This window comes from Galeopterus variegatus, unplaced genomic scaffold (genome assembly GCF_000696425.1).
Source record: "Galeopterus variegatus unplaced genomic scaffold, G_variegatus-3.0.2 Scaffold159, whole genome shotgun sequence".
Classification (NCBI taxonomy): Eukaryota; Metazoa; Chordata; class Mammalia; order Dermoptera; family Cynocephalidae; genus Galeopterus; species Galeopterus variegatus.
Window position 1 is genome coordinate 284,637 of NW_007726270.1, and position 16,243 is coordinate 300,879.

Consider the following 16,243-nt stretch of genomic DNA (forward strand, 5'->3'; position numbering starts at 1 on the left):
GGGGGCTGGGGCCCGCCGCCCCTGGAAGGGAGGGGGCGACCAGCCTGTCATTGTCCCGGAGTTCCCCCTCGCTCCGGGCTGCCCCCCTTCTCTCCTCGGCGTGCACACTCCTCGCTCCGTCCCCGGCCCCTGCGGGGGTGGACACGGGCGGCGTGGCCGGCGACAGCCCGCTGGGGAGGGCTGTCTGTATAGACGTGCGTGTGTGCATGCTTGTCCCTGCTCCCCGCCACAGCAGCGCTCGGACCAGGGGTCGGGTCCCGGAGCCTCTCCCTGCACAGGGGCATGGGTGTAGACCGGGTGCGGGAGGCCGGCGTGCTGGTGCCCTGCCCGGCGTGTGGCACTGAGTGTGCCCTCGGAGAGGCTGATGGATGGGTCCGGGTGTGCAGGGTGTGAGGGGCCGGGAGGCTTGCTGCACTTGGGGACAGTTTGCCCTGCAGTGTGGCTGGAGAGACAGAGAGGCAACAGTTTGGGGGAAGACGGAGGTTACGGAGAAAGTGAGAGTGGGTTCATAAGCCGGATCTGTAGCCGAGAGAGTTGCATCCCTGTAGCACGAGCAGCCATCCTACCCTCGAAAGGCACTTGACACTGTCTGGGGAAGGGTGGCATTTAAAGGAGGTCCATCGAGTTTGACGTTCAAAGGGCCTAAGGATTACTGAGAAATAAACAGTATTGTGATGGGAAAAGCAGCGCCATTTTTATTCAGAAAAGAAAGTTTGGAAGTATTTTGTCATGAGAGTGAGATTTAGGGAAGTTGTCCGTGGGATATAGTTAGATAATTGCTGTAACCCCGGCTAAAAGTAATTTTGGAAATTTTGTTTACAGTTTTTTCAGGTGTGCTTGATCTAGAAGCGTTGCACTTCCCAAGTGATACTGGTTCACTGTCGAATGTGTTGCTGTTATTGATGTCTTCAGGGATTTCATTTATAAGACAGGATTCCTCCGTGTCCAGACTGCTTTTCATAGCAAGCTGGAAACGACTCCTGAGCCTACATTACAATACTGCCTTGTCCTGTACTGTCTTAAATAAAATAGACTGCATATGTCGAAGGAGTATTAAAAAATTCTGCCTTCTGTTCAAATCTGAGTTTTTTGCTTATATTTCAGTCATAATTTTTGGTTAGTAGTAAAGTACCTGTGCCCCACATATATTGAACAACATTTACAACGTGTATCATGCTGATAACGTACCAATAGTGAAATTAATTCTGTGTTTTAAGAAAATAGTCTTCTGTTTATTAATAAATTGATCAGAACTTAGGGTTTTTTCATCTTCTCAGACTTGTGGAGAATTCTCACTGTTTTCTAAACTGCAGTGTAGTGTAATGACCTTTTAGCATGTTACACCCCTGACTTACATGGGTTGCTGTCATTATATCAGCAAATGCAGAGTGGGTATCTGTTCAAAAATTTTTTTACTGATGAGCAAGGGGGACAGGCTTGTACCTTTCCATTTCTTCTAGGGAGGCAGGTATATTCTCTCTCTTTCTGCCATAGCCCTACCACTCTCTACCATGATGAACTCTTTACTGTGCTATTACCTTTTAATTTATATAACACTTACAAGTTCTTAAAGTGATTTGATATTAATGAACTCATTTAAACATCTCAGCAATCTGAAGGAAGTTTTTTCAGTACTGAGATAAGCAGGAGAATCTAGGGAAAGTGACAGGACTTAAAATTTTTAGACTTTCTTTTTTATTTGCTAAAGATCTTGATTTGGAACCTTGGACGACCGTCATCCTCTTGGGACTACACTAAATTTGTATAGCCATGTATAGCTCTGAATTTGTATAGCCATTTGTACAGTATTTTGAGTTCTGTTCTCTTCTGTAAGCAAGTCTTAGGAATATTGGATTAATACCATGCAAGCCTTAACTTTTCATAGCAATAATAAATCATTTTTTTAAGCACTGAAGAATTGACCTTTTTGTTGATGAAGCTCTTAGAATAACTGAAAACCCCTATTGTAAAATTGGATGAATAAATAGTTATTTAGCCATTATTTTAAAATCAAGCAAAATCGAAAATTTTTATAACATGTAAATAATTGAGTTCAAGTTGACAAAAAGCCTAAGAATTGGTTGTAATCAAACAGTGTGATGGGGTTGGGTGGTGGTGGTTAGCAAGAAATTGGTAAAGAGCCACAAAAGATGAATACATTGCATAATGATAAATATAGTAATTATCCTATTCGAGCATCACATATTTCACATAGGTATTGATATTCAACACTGTATGCAAAAGATATGTACAATTATATTTCAATAAAAGACAAAACAAAACAAAATAAAAAAACAAATAGTGTGATTCAACAGGAAAAAGACAAATCAGGAAAAGTGTAAAAATGTAACTTGTTAGTATGTTAGTCTGGTGTGCGCTATTAACAATATTTAAAAAATTTAGGAAACTATAAAAGCAATTTGGTGTCAGATGAAGAAAAGGACTTTAGGGTAAGAAAAATAGTTAATGTTTTCACTAGAGTGATTGTAGAATTTATGAGATGGTAGAAATTACTGGTATGTGTGGAATATAAGAATGCACCTTGCATGGTGCAGTAGCAAAGGAAGGAGGAAGTGTTTTGCAGTGAGGCTGAGGCCAGGGAAGAAAAAGGAGCAAGAGATCTTGCCTTGGATTTCTGGATTGTCTAATCTTCACTGAGAATTCCAGAGTGACCTTGAGGCCGCTATAGCATTTGTTCATTAGTTCCTAAATCTAAATAAAAATAAATCTAGTATCAGTGAGATTACGTGATGCTTCAAGACAGGAAGTATCAAGCATCTGATGTTTCTCCTCTCTAGGCCTTGCTTTCCAATCAACTTTACTTCTAGGCTAATGTTTAGTAGGTGTTATGATTAAAGGGGTATATGGAGAGTGGGTTTAGAGGAAGGAGTTGGGCTAGGGAGAGCTGTGCCAAAGAAAAGGGCCAAACATGCTGTCTAGAAGACATCGGATACTGTTGGACGTAATCGTGTTCTTTAGTAGTGGTGATGTAGTGGAGAGTTGGGTCCAAAGTGAGTATCAAAATGAAACAGAAGAGAATATTAAATGTCCCAGATCAACTTGTTTTTTACAGTCATTTTTTTTCTATGTTCTATCACATTTGATTTTGCCTAACTCTCTGAATTATCAGACTAAGGTTGCTGTATAGCATTTTCCATCTTCCTCCCTCCCTTTTTTTCTTTTCTTTTTAAGCAGTTTCTTCCCTTATTTCCCATGATGCTGTAATTACTAGTATGAAGCCAGAGTAAATTTCCCTAGTGATGTGATACCCAGGATGGCATACTTGGCAGAAGGCCAGTTAGAGATGGGACTGGCCTGTATAGAGTTATTGAACAGCCCTGTGTCATTGTTTTAGAGATAATGTGCTGAACCTTGGGCAGGGAGAGGGAAGCAGGAGGAAGACTTAAAATATTTTGAAAGGTTTGGAAGAGGGAGAAAAAGATGGCGCTGGAGGAAAGGAGGAAGAACTGTTATTAGTCTCACAAAGTTGGATAATAATTACAATGCCTAACACTTTACAGTTTACAGCCTCTTTCACATACATTATATTATTTAAGCGAACCCTCACAACACCGTGTAAAGTCAGATAAAATTCAAGGCCTCATGTATTTAGCTTCAGAAACATACATATATATACATATATACAAACATATATATACATATATATAAAATGTGTGTTAGGCTTAGTTTTAAAATTTCATGATTCTGTGTTTATTAACTGATGAAGCTGCCCCAAATTCTTTTTGGACTAAGTTGGAGAGAATATAAATGAAAACCTAAGGAAAGAAAGTGGACTATGAAATTTTGAAGGAATTTTCAACAGTAAAGAATTGAACCTGACTCTCTAAACTTCGAGAAATGAAGCGGCTAAGCAGAATACCACGTGCACTGAAAATTGCAATTAATATAGGTTTCCCTGTATTCCCTTTCCCTTTATTTATAGAAAGTGGTAGTGTAGTGGTGTGTGGAAATGGCATGATTAGGTTTGGAATCAGACTGCCACCCTTGTGCTCTTTGGCAAATTTTTATATTTTTCTAAGCCCCAATTTCCTCATCTGTAAAATAAGGATGATAATAAACGGTACCTACTTGTAGGTCATTGCGAAGGTTAAAACACATAATCTGTGTAAAATGCTGGATGCATCTCCTAGTAGATGTTTGATGCATAGTCCCTTCCTCTTTACAAATTAGGAAATATTTGGAATTTATCTTATTTTTATTTTGAGAAGTTAACATCTGTTCATATGTATTCCATTTTTAATCTTAAATTTTTAACTTTAATAGGACTTCCTTTTTAGGAAGGGAAATACAAGGCTCAGTTTGGTCCTGTGCCCACACAGTAATTAAACTAGGATTAGTAAGTAGTTTTGAATTTGGAGTCAAAAGTGGATTTTCTGCTTCATTACTGCTTCAAGAGTTCTTTGTCTCCCTGCTTTAAAAATGCTTCCTATGTTGTTACTGCCTCTACAGGTACAAATAATCCTAGTCTGTGTTCATTGGGCTCAACAGGGCCGACTTTCCAGGGAAATAATCAAAAACAACTCACACATAGCTTTTGCCTGCAGTTGGTTTAACAGGTAGGATTCTTCAATGATAGAACTTTGTGAGATTTCTTTAAAGTAAAACAAGCCATAAATATGACCCTCAGAAGAGTGATCACTTAATGATTTTATGAATGACATGGGTGAAGATGGAAGTCACGTTTCAGTCAGTATGTAGGGTGTGGAAAGATGGAGTCAGGATTCAGAAGATCTGCACAGGCACTAATGACATGCCCATTCACCTTCTGTTGCTTATCAAAATCCTAATCAGTCTGCCAAGCCCGCATCCAGTGCACCTTGCATGTAGATCTTTGAATTCCATCTGATGTGACTGCTTCCTTATTTGAACCACAAGAGCATTTTGGATTCAGCAGTGTTCTGGCATTTAGAGTCTGTTTAATGTTATATCTATCAGTCAGGGTTCTGGTAGGAGACAGATTGAACTAGGTAACTAAGGAGACTTAAAGACCTATTTTCAAAGATGTGGGCAAGTTTAGGGAAATGAGCAAGGAACAGTACAGTTCCCATACCATCTGCACTAGGCCTGGAGGGGCAAGGGGAAGGAAGGAGCAGAACCCCAAGAGGGTAGTGTCAGTCAGGGGCTGCTTGGCAGGAGGGGAGGAGCTGTGGCCTCCAGCCAAGTGACTCGCCAACCTGCAGTGACTCTGAGGGAGGGCTGTGGGAAGGAGAGAAACACCCCTCCCTCTCTCTTCTCCCATCCTCTGATCTCCTGCTGGAGTTTCCTTCAGAGGACAAGTTGATGCTTTGGGAGCACAGAATAGAGTGGAGAGTGGATCTGGACGGGCATTTAAATACTATTCAGAACATTAGATTATGGCAATGTTACCCATTTCTCTGCCTGATGAAGATAAATCAAAAACTTGCGTTAGGCTCCTTTACGCACATCCTTATTCTGTCTCTTTCTTCTCAGTCATTCATTTTGAAATAATAGTTGACTCTTGCTATTTCCATTTTCCTCATTCCAGTTCACTCTTAAAACCATTGTAATCAGGCTTCTGTCTCTGACACTAATAGCCAAATTCAGTGACAAACTTTCAGAAATGCAGTACTGATCAGTTACTTCCTTGCTTAAAACTCTTCACAATTTCCATGTTGCCTGCTGCAGTGCTTTTTAAATTGTGGCTCTGAGACCACTTGTATCAAAAATCACTAGGGATTGTTATTAAAAATATACAGTTGGCCCTCCATATCCATGGGTTCCACATCCCTGTATTCCACCAGTGAGGATAGAAACTATTCAGAAAAAAAAATTGCAGCAGAACACGTACAGATTTTTTTTCTTGTCATTATTCCCTGAACAATACAGTGTAACACTATTTACATAGCAATTATGTTGTAGTAAGTACTATAAGTAATCTAGAGATGGTTTAAAGTACAGTCAGGTGTTGCTTAACAATGGGGTTAAGTTCTGCAAAATGTGTCATTAGGCGATTTCACCATTGTGTGAACATCACAGAGTGTACTTACACGAACCTAGATGGTATAACCTACTGCACACCTAGGCTGCCTGGTATGATCTATTGCTTCTAGGCTACAAAACTGTATAGCATGTTACTGTACTGAAATTGTAGGCAATTGTAACAAATTGGTAAGTATTTGTCTATCTAAACATACCTAAATATAGAAAAAATACCTGCATAGGGCACATAGCATGAATGGAGCTTGCAGTACTCAAAATTGCTCTGAGTGAGTCAGTGAGCGGGTGGTGAGTGACTGAAGGCATTACTGTACGCTACTGTAGACTTTATAAACACTGTTACTTAGGCTACATGCAATTTTTTAAAAATAAAGTAATTGTGCCACGATATTAAGATGACTGTGACGTCACTAGGCGGTAGGAATTTTTCAGCTCTATTGTAATCTTATGGGACCTCTGTTGTATATGGAATCCGTTGTTGACTGGAATGACATTCTGTGGAGCATGACCGTATATAGGAGGGTGTGTGTGGGTTCTGTACAGATACTGTACCATTTTATATTGTGGACTTGAGCATCCATGGATTTTGGTATCCACTGGAGGTCCTGAAACCAGTCCCCCATGACAGCTGAGGGACAACTGTATATTCCCACGCTCTACACAGACCTACTGAATGAGGACCAGGGAATCTGCATTTTTGACAGAGTTCATCCTGGCCCCCACCCATCCTCCATCACAGGTAGAGAGAGACTTGGGCCAAATTTTTTAGGTTGTTCATATTATTAAAAGGTTATAAAAATGTGCATTTAATAAGTTAACATATAACCCCCAAAATATAATGCAGTGTAATTATGCTCTGACAATATAGTCACAAGATTTGGGAAAAATAAAATTCATAATGTACTCTACTCTAGGCAGGATGGCCCTGAAATGGGACAAGTTTTTAGTTCAATAATGTGCATATATCCTTTCAATCCTGTCATTTTATCTCTGGTGACTGTATGTATAACCTCAGGTGTAGAAATATCAAAAGCTAAATTTGGGGTCCATCCTGACTGAGGTCTGGGCCAAGTGGCCCTTCTGGCCTGTGCTGCGCGAGGTCCTGCTTCATCCGATTCTTGCTGTGAGTTTACCTTTGAGAGTGGCTGACTACTGGCTGAGCGGGTAGGCCTAGAACCTCTGAAGGATGGCTTATTCAGTCCCCACCCCTCATAGACACTCACACTCTCTCCACACATGCCAAGTGAATTGCCCAAAGCTATGGGTGTAGAATTGGTGAGCTGGAATTTAGACCCTGGTCTGCTGCTGCCTGAAGTATTTGCACACCCAGTTACTTAGAGTTCTCCTCAGTACATTTTCCTATTTTTTAACTCCTTGCCTGTGATTGAGCTGTTTCCTTTGCCTAAAATCCTCTCCATACTTTTTGACCTGGCAAGTCTTTACTTTTCAGTATTCAGCTAAAGCCTGTGCCTCCTTAAAGCTTTTCAAGATGTGTCCCAACCTTTCTAGCCACTGGACTCCTGTCCCGGGCCTCTTGCACGTACAGTATGTCCCTGAGTACTACATGCACATATTCCACGTATCAGGCTGCAAGCACTCCAGGTGGGCTGATCACTTGGGGCCACTTCAGAGAGCTGTCTCATACATCCTGTGCAGCATTTCTGTGATGAGACCAGAGCATGGAGAATCACCGGGACAAGAAGGGAAGACAATCGGAGGGCCTGCCCCACCTCGTGCCTTAGCTCTGAGCTCTGTCCTCTGACCAGCCTGTCCCGCATCCGCCCAGCAGACATCCGGTGTCCTCCAGAGCTGTCTTCCTCATGAAGGAGTCAGTGGGAACATTCCCACGGGGTCCTCACCCCCTTCTGCTGGCAGCTTGTCAGATGTGGGTGTCCTCCCACCTCTAGGAGGCAGTGGCACAGGAGTCCACCTTGCCTTTCTTGGTGACTTCTGAGCGAGCGATTGCCTCATGTCCCTGCCACTTCAATCTGCTCTGACAGCACCTGTAGCCCTTGATTTTCTGTTTGTTTGTCCCTTCCAAACTCTATATTCCTTAAAAACAGGGGCCTCCTCTTACCCGTCCTCATGTCCCTCTGTGGAGGACCATCCTTGGCCTAGAGGATGTTTGGAGTGAGTAGGGTTAGTGGTTGAAGCCATAGACCTGCTTGGACCCTGCTTGTCACCTGCTAGCTGCGTGCTCTCTGCGAGTTTCTGATCTTTTTTCTTTGTAGGCTTCAGTTTCCTTGTCTGTAAAAGGGCGCACAGTGGGTCCCACCTCACAGGGCTGTGGTTAGCGTTGAGGAGATGACGCCAGCAGAGGGCAGAGCTCGGTGCTTTGGGGATGGGTGGGTGCTAAGGTCCTTTCCCAGGGGCTGGGGAGCCCACCCCTCAGGTTCTTCAGTCTCATAGAGCATTTTTATTCATCTGTTTTACACGTATTTGGGTGTCTAGCGTATGCCAGACACTTGCCAGACATGGGTACGACAGGGACAGTGGCTGCAGTCTGATGTAAGTCTGATTTTCAGACTTACAAGGCTGCAGCGTCTCGGAGGAGTCACCCTGGCAGAGAGGGGCAGGTTCAGGGGGTCAGAAGGGCCAGGCCGTGAGGGGTGAGGTCTGGCGGGTCGTGCTGGGGGTTCCCGGGGTCCTTTTCTGTGAACACGGCACTGTCCCTGTCTTCCACTGGCACTCACACCCTCCCGGACTGGAAGGCAGACGGGCCCGGGAATGTGTGCAGACTCGCTTCCCCGGCGGGGGGCTCCTCTGTGCCCGAGCCCCACGTCCCTCTGCGGCGCGCTCAGTCTGTCGCACCGGGTCTGCGTCCCTGGCTAGCTGTGTAGCCTTGTGAGTTAAGATGCCTTTGTCGGTCAGGCTTCCTGAAGGACGGCACAGCAGATGTGCCAGGTGGAAGTAAGCCACATAAACCTTTTTGGCTGACTTTCTATTTTCTTCAAGTGGGTTACTTAAAAGGCTGAAAACATGCAAAGTATTGAAGAATTTTGGGGGGGATGTGCCTGATTATTAAAAAAGAAATGATGGTAACTGTGAGAAGAGAGGTACCACTATTCTCAGCTAGGCGGTTACAGTGTTGGGTGATGAGGGGTGGCTGGGTTGTGCATTTTCATCAAGAGATTCAGAAAAAAGAAGTCTTCAGATCGCACAATTGTCTTTATCCATAAAGAACAAAGGATTGCCACTTTTAGTGTCCTGTCCCCTTAGTAGGGCCCTCCAAAAGGACACCTGTTGGATACCCACACCCTTGCGCCCATCCTCCAACCAGGGGAAGCCTGGCTTTTAGCCAACAGCAGGTGAGTCATCATTGGATCCTCCCAGAGCAGCTCAGAGGAGCAGCTAAACTAGTCCCCGTGGAGTGAGGAAAGCTCTGCTGGGGCAGGGGACTGTCCGCTGCCCACCACCACAACTGCTCTCTTCCGGAAGGTACTAGGCTTCTGGCCAGCTTGCCTTGCTTCTGTCTAGACCTTGGACAAAGGTATAATAGCCTGTTTTAATCCATAATTCTATAGAAACTTTTTTGGTTTTGGAGGTTTCTTGTGCCAGACTGGGTGTTTGTGGAAGGTCATAGTCATGGATAATATTTAATTTTAGATATATTCAGGTTGTTCAGTTACATGTATATTAAAATAAATAGCTCCCTGGTTATACTAATAAACAAAATATTCTAACTTTAATTTTTTTTTGGAATCTAAATTGTAGATAGAAATACCATACATACAAGAAAGACACTCAAGTGATAACTTACCTTGTTAAAACTGAATGGAGAGGGACTCTGCATTTTCAGAATCACCAGTGTACTGGGTGCTCAATAAATAGTGATTAAACTGAATGTATCTAACTTAACAATGTTAAGTTTCAAGATAAATGTAAAGACCTGTAGAGAACTTCTAGAAGTTAATTGTATAGATGGAAAATTGCCCAAAACCAGCAGTACATTTTATAAATAAACCCTGGGAGTTTTTGTTTTTTGTAAGGTGTTGCTTAGCTGAATAGGTTATGGGGCTCGAAGAAGTAGCTAATGCCAACATACATTCCATGTTTAAATGCCGAAGGGCAACAGGCCAGGAATATAAATGAGTGTGAATGTGGATGCTTCCGTTTTCTGAGGTGTGGACAGCATGACCATCTGGAAAGCCCATGCCCAGTCTAAAGGGAAAGGCCTTCCTCACTTTTGCTAATGGTTACCATAAAAGAATGTTGGCTTGGGGCTGCCAAAGCTGATTTTTCAAGGGCAGCTGGAAATCTGGATTTTTTTGGTGAAATTATGATTTTTAAAATTTCAGCTCAAATGTTAAGTTTTCTTGAGCCCTAACAACAAATCTAGGCTCGATTATTTTATCAGCCACGAGGAATTAGGTAGCAGTTTCTATTACAGTTTATGATGGCTAGTCTAATCTGTTCTGAGACTTAAAAGGAATATTAGGGGCTGACCGATTAGCTCACTCTGTTAGAGCGTGGTGCTAATACCACCAAGGTCAAGAGTTCGGATCCCCATACTGGCCAGCTGACAGGGAAAAAAAAAAAAAAAAGTAACATTAGCAAACAGATTATAACCAGAGCAGGGCAGCTGGGAATACGGAAGGCTTGGAAGCCATGGCAAGTGATAGCTGAATATATTCTTCTTATATTTCATCACTTAGTAATTTCATCCTTAAATTGGCCAAAAGAGTTTCATATTGAATTTTATCTGTCTAGTTCTTTTCATTTGGAGAGGGTCGCATCTTGGAACTAATCTTGAAAGTTAACACCCCATTAAAGTGGAAGGTTGAAATTTCATGCTATCGTTTCATTCTTTTTGCAGATCTAGTATTACAGTTATTAATTGGTCTACATTGTCAAGACTATCTTATGGGGTGTGACATTTAAAAAAAATGGCTAGTGGGGAATAAAGTAATACTTGGAAAGGTCTTGATTGTCTATAAGCCCCTGTCAGTTTTTCAGTTTTTCTAGCTTGTATATTGATTTTTGTTCAGAATGTTTTATGTTGTCATAACTGTTCAGGCTTTGGAGTTTAAGTTTAATCTACAGTATGCTTCACTGAGAGGGTTAGCATGCCTTTTCTAAAACTAGGACTGACACAGCTGTTCATATTAGCTACATCCCAAGAATAGAAGTGACAGAGATTTTTGGTGTATGAGTAGAGCCAAGAAGGTGGAGGTACCCTTAGCTGGTACTTAGTTTCTTTGGAGATAGCTAAGGGATTCTTAGTATAAGATTATAATCCTGGGTGCTCTAATTATAGTCTCTGTACATTTCCTGTACTGTGAGACTAGTTATGTCTTTTTCTTTTGTTCTTGGAAAAAAATTTTGAAGCCACATAGTAAAGGAAAATCTTGGTAAACTTGGCATCAAAACATTGAGCTTCAGCCTTCCATTGGACTTGAATGGAAATTCTGATTTACTAATCAGAGTTCAAAAGTGGAATTTTAGGTATTGATGAACTGTATTTTCTTACAGTTTTTGATATGGATTGGGGGGATTCATTTCTAAAGACTCAGTTTCTTTTTAAGGTATAGGAAATTTAAATTAATGGAGAATATGGTGTTCTAGGAAGGTTTTTGGCATAGAGTCAGAGTTTTACCACATGGGACTATAAAGTAATCTATAAAGTAATTTTTTTAGGAATATGGCATTGGGTAGGAAACACTTGAGTAGATTAAAAAATTCTACTTGGAATATTAAAGGTAAAAGCTTGCTGGGACTATTTTAGCAAAGACAAAATGGAACAGTGCTAGAAGGCCAGTCTTGGATTGTTTTCCTTTTTGTATTGATTTTATTGAAAGCAGGAATCTCTAGAAAATAATGAAAATATTAAACTACTTTCCCTGTTTTGTCCCTCACTTCAGACTTGGTAAATGTATGTATTGGAGTTTTAGTTCTTATAAAACGAAGGAGAAAGGCAGTGCAGTCATTGTGCCTTGGCTAGGTTGGTGACATGGGTGAGCAAGTGGATGAACCATCATTATGTCATACAGTAAATATTGCGTAACGGGGCAGGTAAGAAAAGGAAAACCACGTGTTTTATGTATTACTGTAAGTTAATATTATCAGGAACTCTGAAACTCGGAATCAAGTAGGCTACACAGTAGAAGTTTAGAGGACAAACATTTGGCAAATTTTCATCATTCTGAGAATTATGGAATTGGAAGGTTGTAGTCTGTAGAGAATGTTGGTAATCGTAGAACATTTTTGTAGAAGGAAAGTTGGTGGGTTATTGGTATCACTTTAGACATTGGGAATTACTATTTGGTAGTAAGGGTAGAAAGGGATAAGTGGATATCATTATTTATTGAGAACGTAGCACTGTATAGGCCAGGTGTTTTATTAGGTCCTGGAGAGATCCAGAGATGAGTAAGAGCTGGTTCTCACTCTTTAGCTTCTAGTTTAGTGGGAAGAGAAAGATTGACAAATATTTACAGTGTGTACTTGAAGACAGATAAGGTGGAATTAGTTTTGATAAGGCTGCTGCAACAGAGAGTCCTGACGATAATTCAGTGACCTAAAGATGATAGAAATGTATTTTTCTCACATAAGTTTTGCTGTAACAGTTCACATTGGTGGGTAGTTGTGCTCCACCTGGTCATACAAAGACCTTCCAATATATGATATAATATACATAATATAACGTTCCTTCCAACACGTGGCTCTGCTACCTGGGCCTCATTGTTAACAGCTTGGTTGGGGCTGGTTCACTTAGGGCAGCGGTCCTTCAGCTTGAGCTTACATGGCAATCCCTGTGGCATTTGGTAGAGCAGATTGCTGGGCTCCACCACAGGAGTTTTGGATTCTGTAGGTCTGGGTTGGGGTCTGATAATTTGATGCCTAACAAGTTCATAGTTGATGCTCATGCCGGAGAACTTGGAGAATTCTAGTCATCTGGCAGGCAAGAAGGATAAAGAACCCCCATTGTCATAGGTCATTTGCTAGAGGTGGCACCTACTACATACGACTTCCGCTCACATTCCTTTTGTGAGAGCTTTGTCACATGGCCACAGGTCAGTGCAAGGAGATGCGTTGGGGTGGAGGTGGAGGGTGGATAGGAAATGCCATTTGTCTGGAGCCATGTCCAGCTATAGTTTTGTTACATTAGAAGAAAAAGGTAGGCCCCACCACTCTCTGGAGTCATCTAGGGGAAAACAACTGCAACTGGGGGTTGGATTGCTCAGGGAAAGGTATTGTTTGAGCTATCTTGAAGGATGGATTTTTCTGGCATCCCATAGCAAAAGTGCAACTTCTAGTTAAGGAAATAGTGTTTGTAAAGAAAAGAAGAGGCAGCCTCACTCATTCAGTAAATATTTATTGATTGCCAGGCTCTGTGCTAGGCTGCAAATTTCAGAGTATAGGGTAGAGTGGGCAGGTTTGAGGATAAAGCTAATTAAAAAACAAAGATATATTTTATGTGTTATGATTATGGTGCCTAAGATCATGGGTTCAGGACGCTGCCTATGTTCAAATTGTGGTTCTACCACTCAGCATCACTGAGAAGCTGAGTGAGTCACTTGAGACTCACTTCATCTGTGTGCACAGAACCTTCTGCATAATGAGCACTGCCAGTGTTAGCTATGGCTGTCGTTGCACCTGCCGTGCAAACTGCTCATGTGAAGTAAAATTGTCTCTAGGAAGCCTCTGGTAGATGGTCATCTGGCTTCTGCTTGAACACTTCTGATGCAGAGTTTGCTCCCTTCATTAGGGCAGCCAGTTTCATTTCTGGATAGTTGTAGTTGTTAAGAGTTCATCATCTAGGCGCTCGCAAAATTTGTGGAATAATCCAGGAGTGGGCTGAATAAACCCACTTTTTCATGGTCACCTTTTAGAGAATTGGAGACATCCCACTTTTTGATCACATGGTTGGCTTAAGAACAATTGCACTTTAAGTACATTAGATGTCAGTATTCCTAGATCTTCTAATATGGAATTGATGAGCTCACAAGCGAGTATTTACAGCTCTCGTGGGATGATATAGGCCCCCTCGGAAAGTTCAGTTTCCTAGTGTTGTTCTCTTTAGAGTTTCGCGGTGTTGGTATACTTGTTTGATGATTTATTGCTTTTTGTCTCTGTTATTTACTAAAAATAAAAAGAAAATTGCTGATTTAGTAATAATTGTGTTCTCATAAATAGTCCTGTTGAGACAATGATAGAAACCATGAGTCGTGCCACTTCTTTAGACTCAGTGGACTTACATTTGAGCTGCCCGATTGTGTGTTCCGGTGTGAGAAAAGAGCATAACTAAAGGACATGTATGAAATGCTGAAAATATGTTATTTAAGATTGTATTTAAATAGGAGTTCGTCAAATCACATTTTTGTCAAATGTCTAATGGCTGAGTGTTAAAGTTAACATTGAATTAAAGCTTAATATTACTCAGGCAAATCTCAAAGATTTGTTTGCCTTCAACTCCCTGATCAACAGTGTCCTCTAATAATTTCTACAAACATTTGCTTCCTTCTATAGATTCAAAACAATAGGAACTCTCTCCTTAAAACAATTTGAGAGTGTTGATTTCAGGCTTAACTAGGGAGAACAAGACATGTTCTGGATACCCCAGTTATTCTTTAACACTTTTCTTTTTTCTTCATATTCCTTATACATTTTTATTAAATATGATTCATTGTAGGTATTATTATTAATGTGTGAGTTTAGGGTTTTTTCTCCTTGTGAAATTGAGATGGTGAGCTAATCTGCTTTTAATTCTTTCTCACAAGATGTGTAGAATTCACAAATAAAGCTTTTTTCTTAAAAAAGGCCATTTTTCATGACTTAAATGGAATTGGATAAAATCAAATACAGTTCTTAATGGTTATTTTATTTAATGTTAGTACACGAAACAATTTTGCATATAATAGTATTTGAAATAATCTAATCTTGACTTTTAAAAAAATTTACTCAAAGGCTATAGTGTTTTTCATATAGCTGTCATATAAAAGAGCTCTTTCTCAACACCCATATTGACTCATTTGATTTCCTATTAACAGTTTTCTTTTTTTTTTTTTTTCCTTTTTGTCTTTTTTCGTGACCGGCAATGGATCGCAACCCTCAGTGTCATGCCTGTACAGGACCGGGACCGGCAATGGGATCGCAACCCTCGGTGTTGCGCCCGCACCTCGCTCAGCCAGTGAGCGGCCGGTCTGTATGTGGGATCCGAACCCTCGGCGGGAGCGCCGCCGCGCTCCCAAGCGACGCGCTGTAGCAGTGCGCCACCGGGCTGGTCCCAGGGTTTATTTTAAATGAAGGAAGGGAGTTAAAAGAGACTATCCTTCCTGTATAACAGCAATCTTTGACCTTGGCAGTGGGTGGGATTCTGAGATGGTAGCATCAATTATAGTTAAGGAATAACGCAAGAGTGTTCTAACCTGGCAATCATAAGCCAAGAAGTAGTTCTTTCTTTTACTAGGCCCTGTTATGTTTTTTCTGTATCTATGGTTTGCTTACAGGTCTCTCTGTCTTTAGTGCCTACTTCTGCAGGCATTTGGCAGATGTTTGCATTGGACGTAGGTTTATGATAATGTTTTTCGTTTTTAGAAAAATTATACTAAATTAATTTTTAAGCCTCCAAACCATTTGGAATTCTACTAGCAGTTTTTTTTGTTAAACAAATCAAGCAGTTACTTAAAAGCACTTATAGAATTTCACTATTATGCTTCAGATATTCGTGGTGTTTACTTACAAGTTCTCATTCCAGACTTACTTCTCATTCCAGTTTGTTTAGTGTTGAGAGTGTGAGACTTAACATGAAAAGGAACCACACCGCTTGCAGATTGGATAGCACAGGTGCTAGAGGCTGTTACCTGCAGTTTCCATACCATGCAGGTGCTGTCTGCCCGGCTTCTACTCAAAGCTCGTCTGAGCCATTGCAACTAGGTGTCGTGGTTAATTGAGTAGACTGTCCCATGTAGCCTTTGTCTTTGTTTTAGCAAGGCCTAACTCATGTTTCTGAGAATAATGGGAAACACTCCACTCTTCCTTGATTTCTCAACCTGTGGGTAAGGAAGAAACAAATTATTATATTATTTTGGGAAATGTAAAGAAGGTGAAGATAAACATTCAGTGCAAATCATACCATGAAATTTCCTTGAGCCCTCCAGGGAATTCCCTCACTTGGGAGAGTATCCCGAATCCTGCCATGACGTGGCCCTGGCTACCTCTTTCTACAGTGCTTTTCTCCTTCCTCTGTTTCATCTTCACTGGCCTTCTCACAGTTCCTTGAATATGCAAACACGTTCCCACCGTAGGGCCTTTGCACTTCACTTTC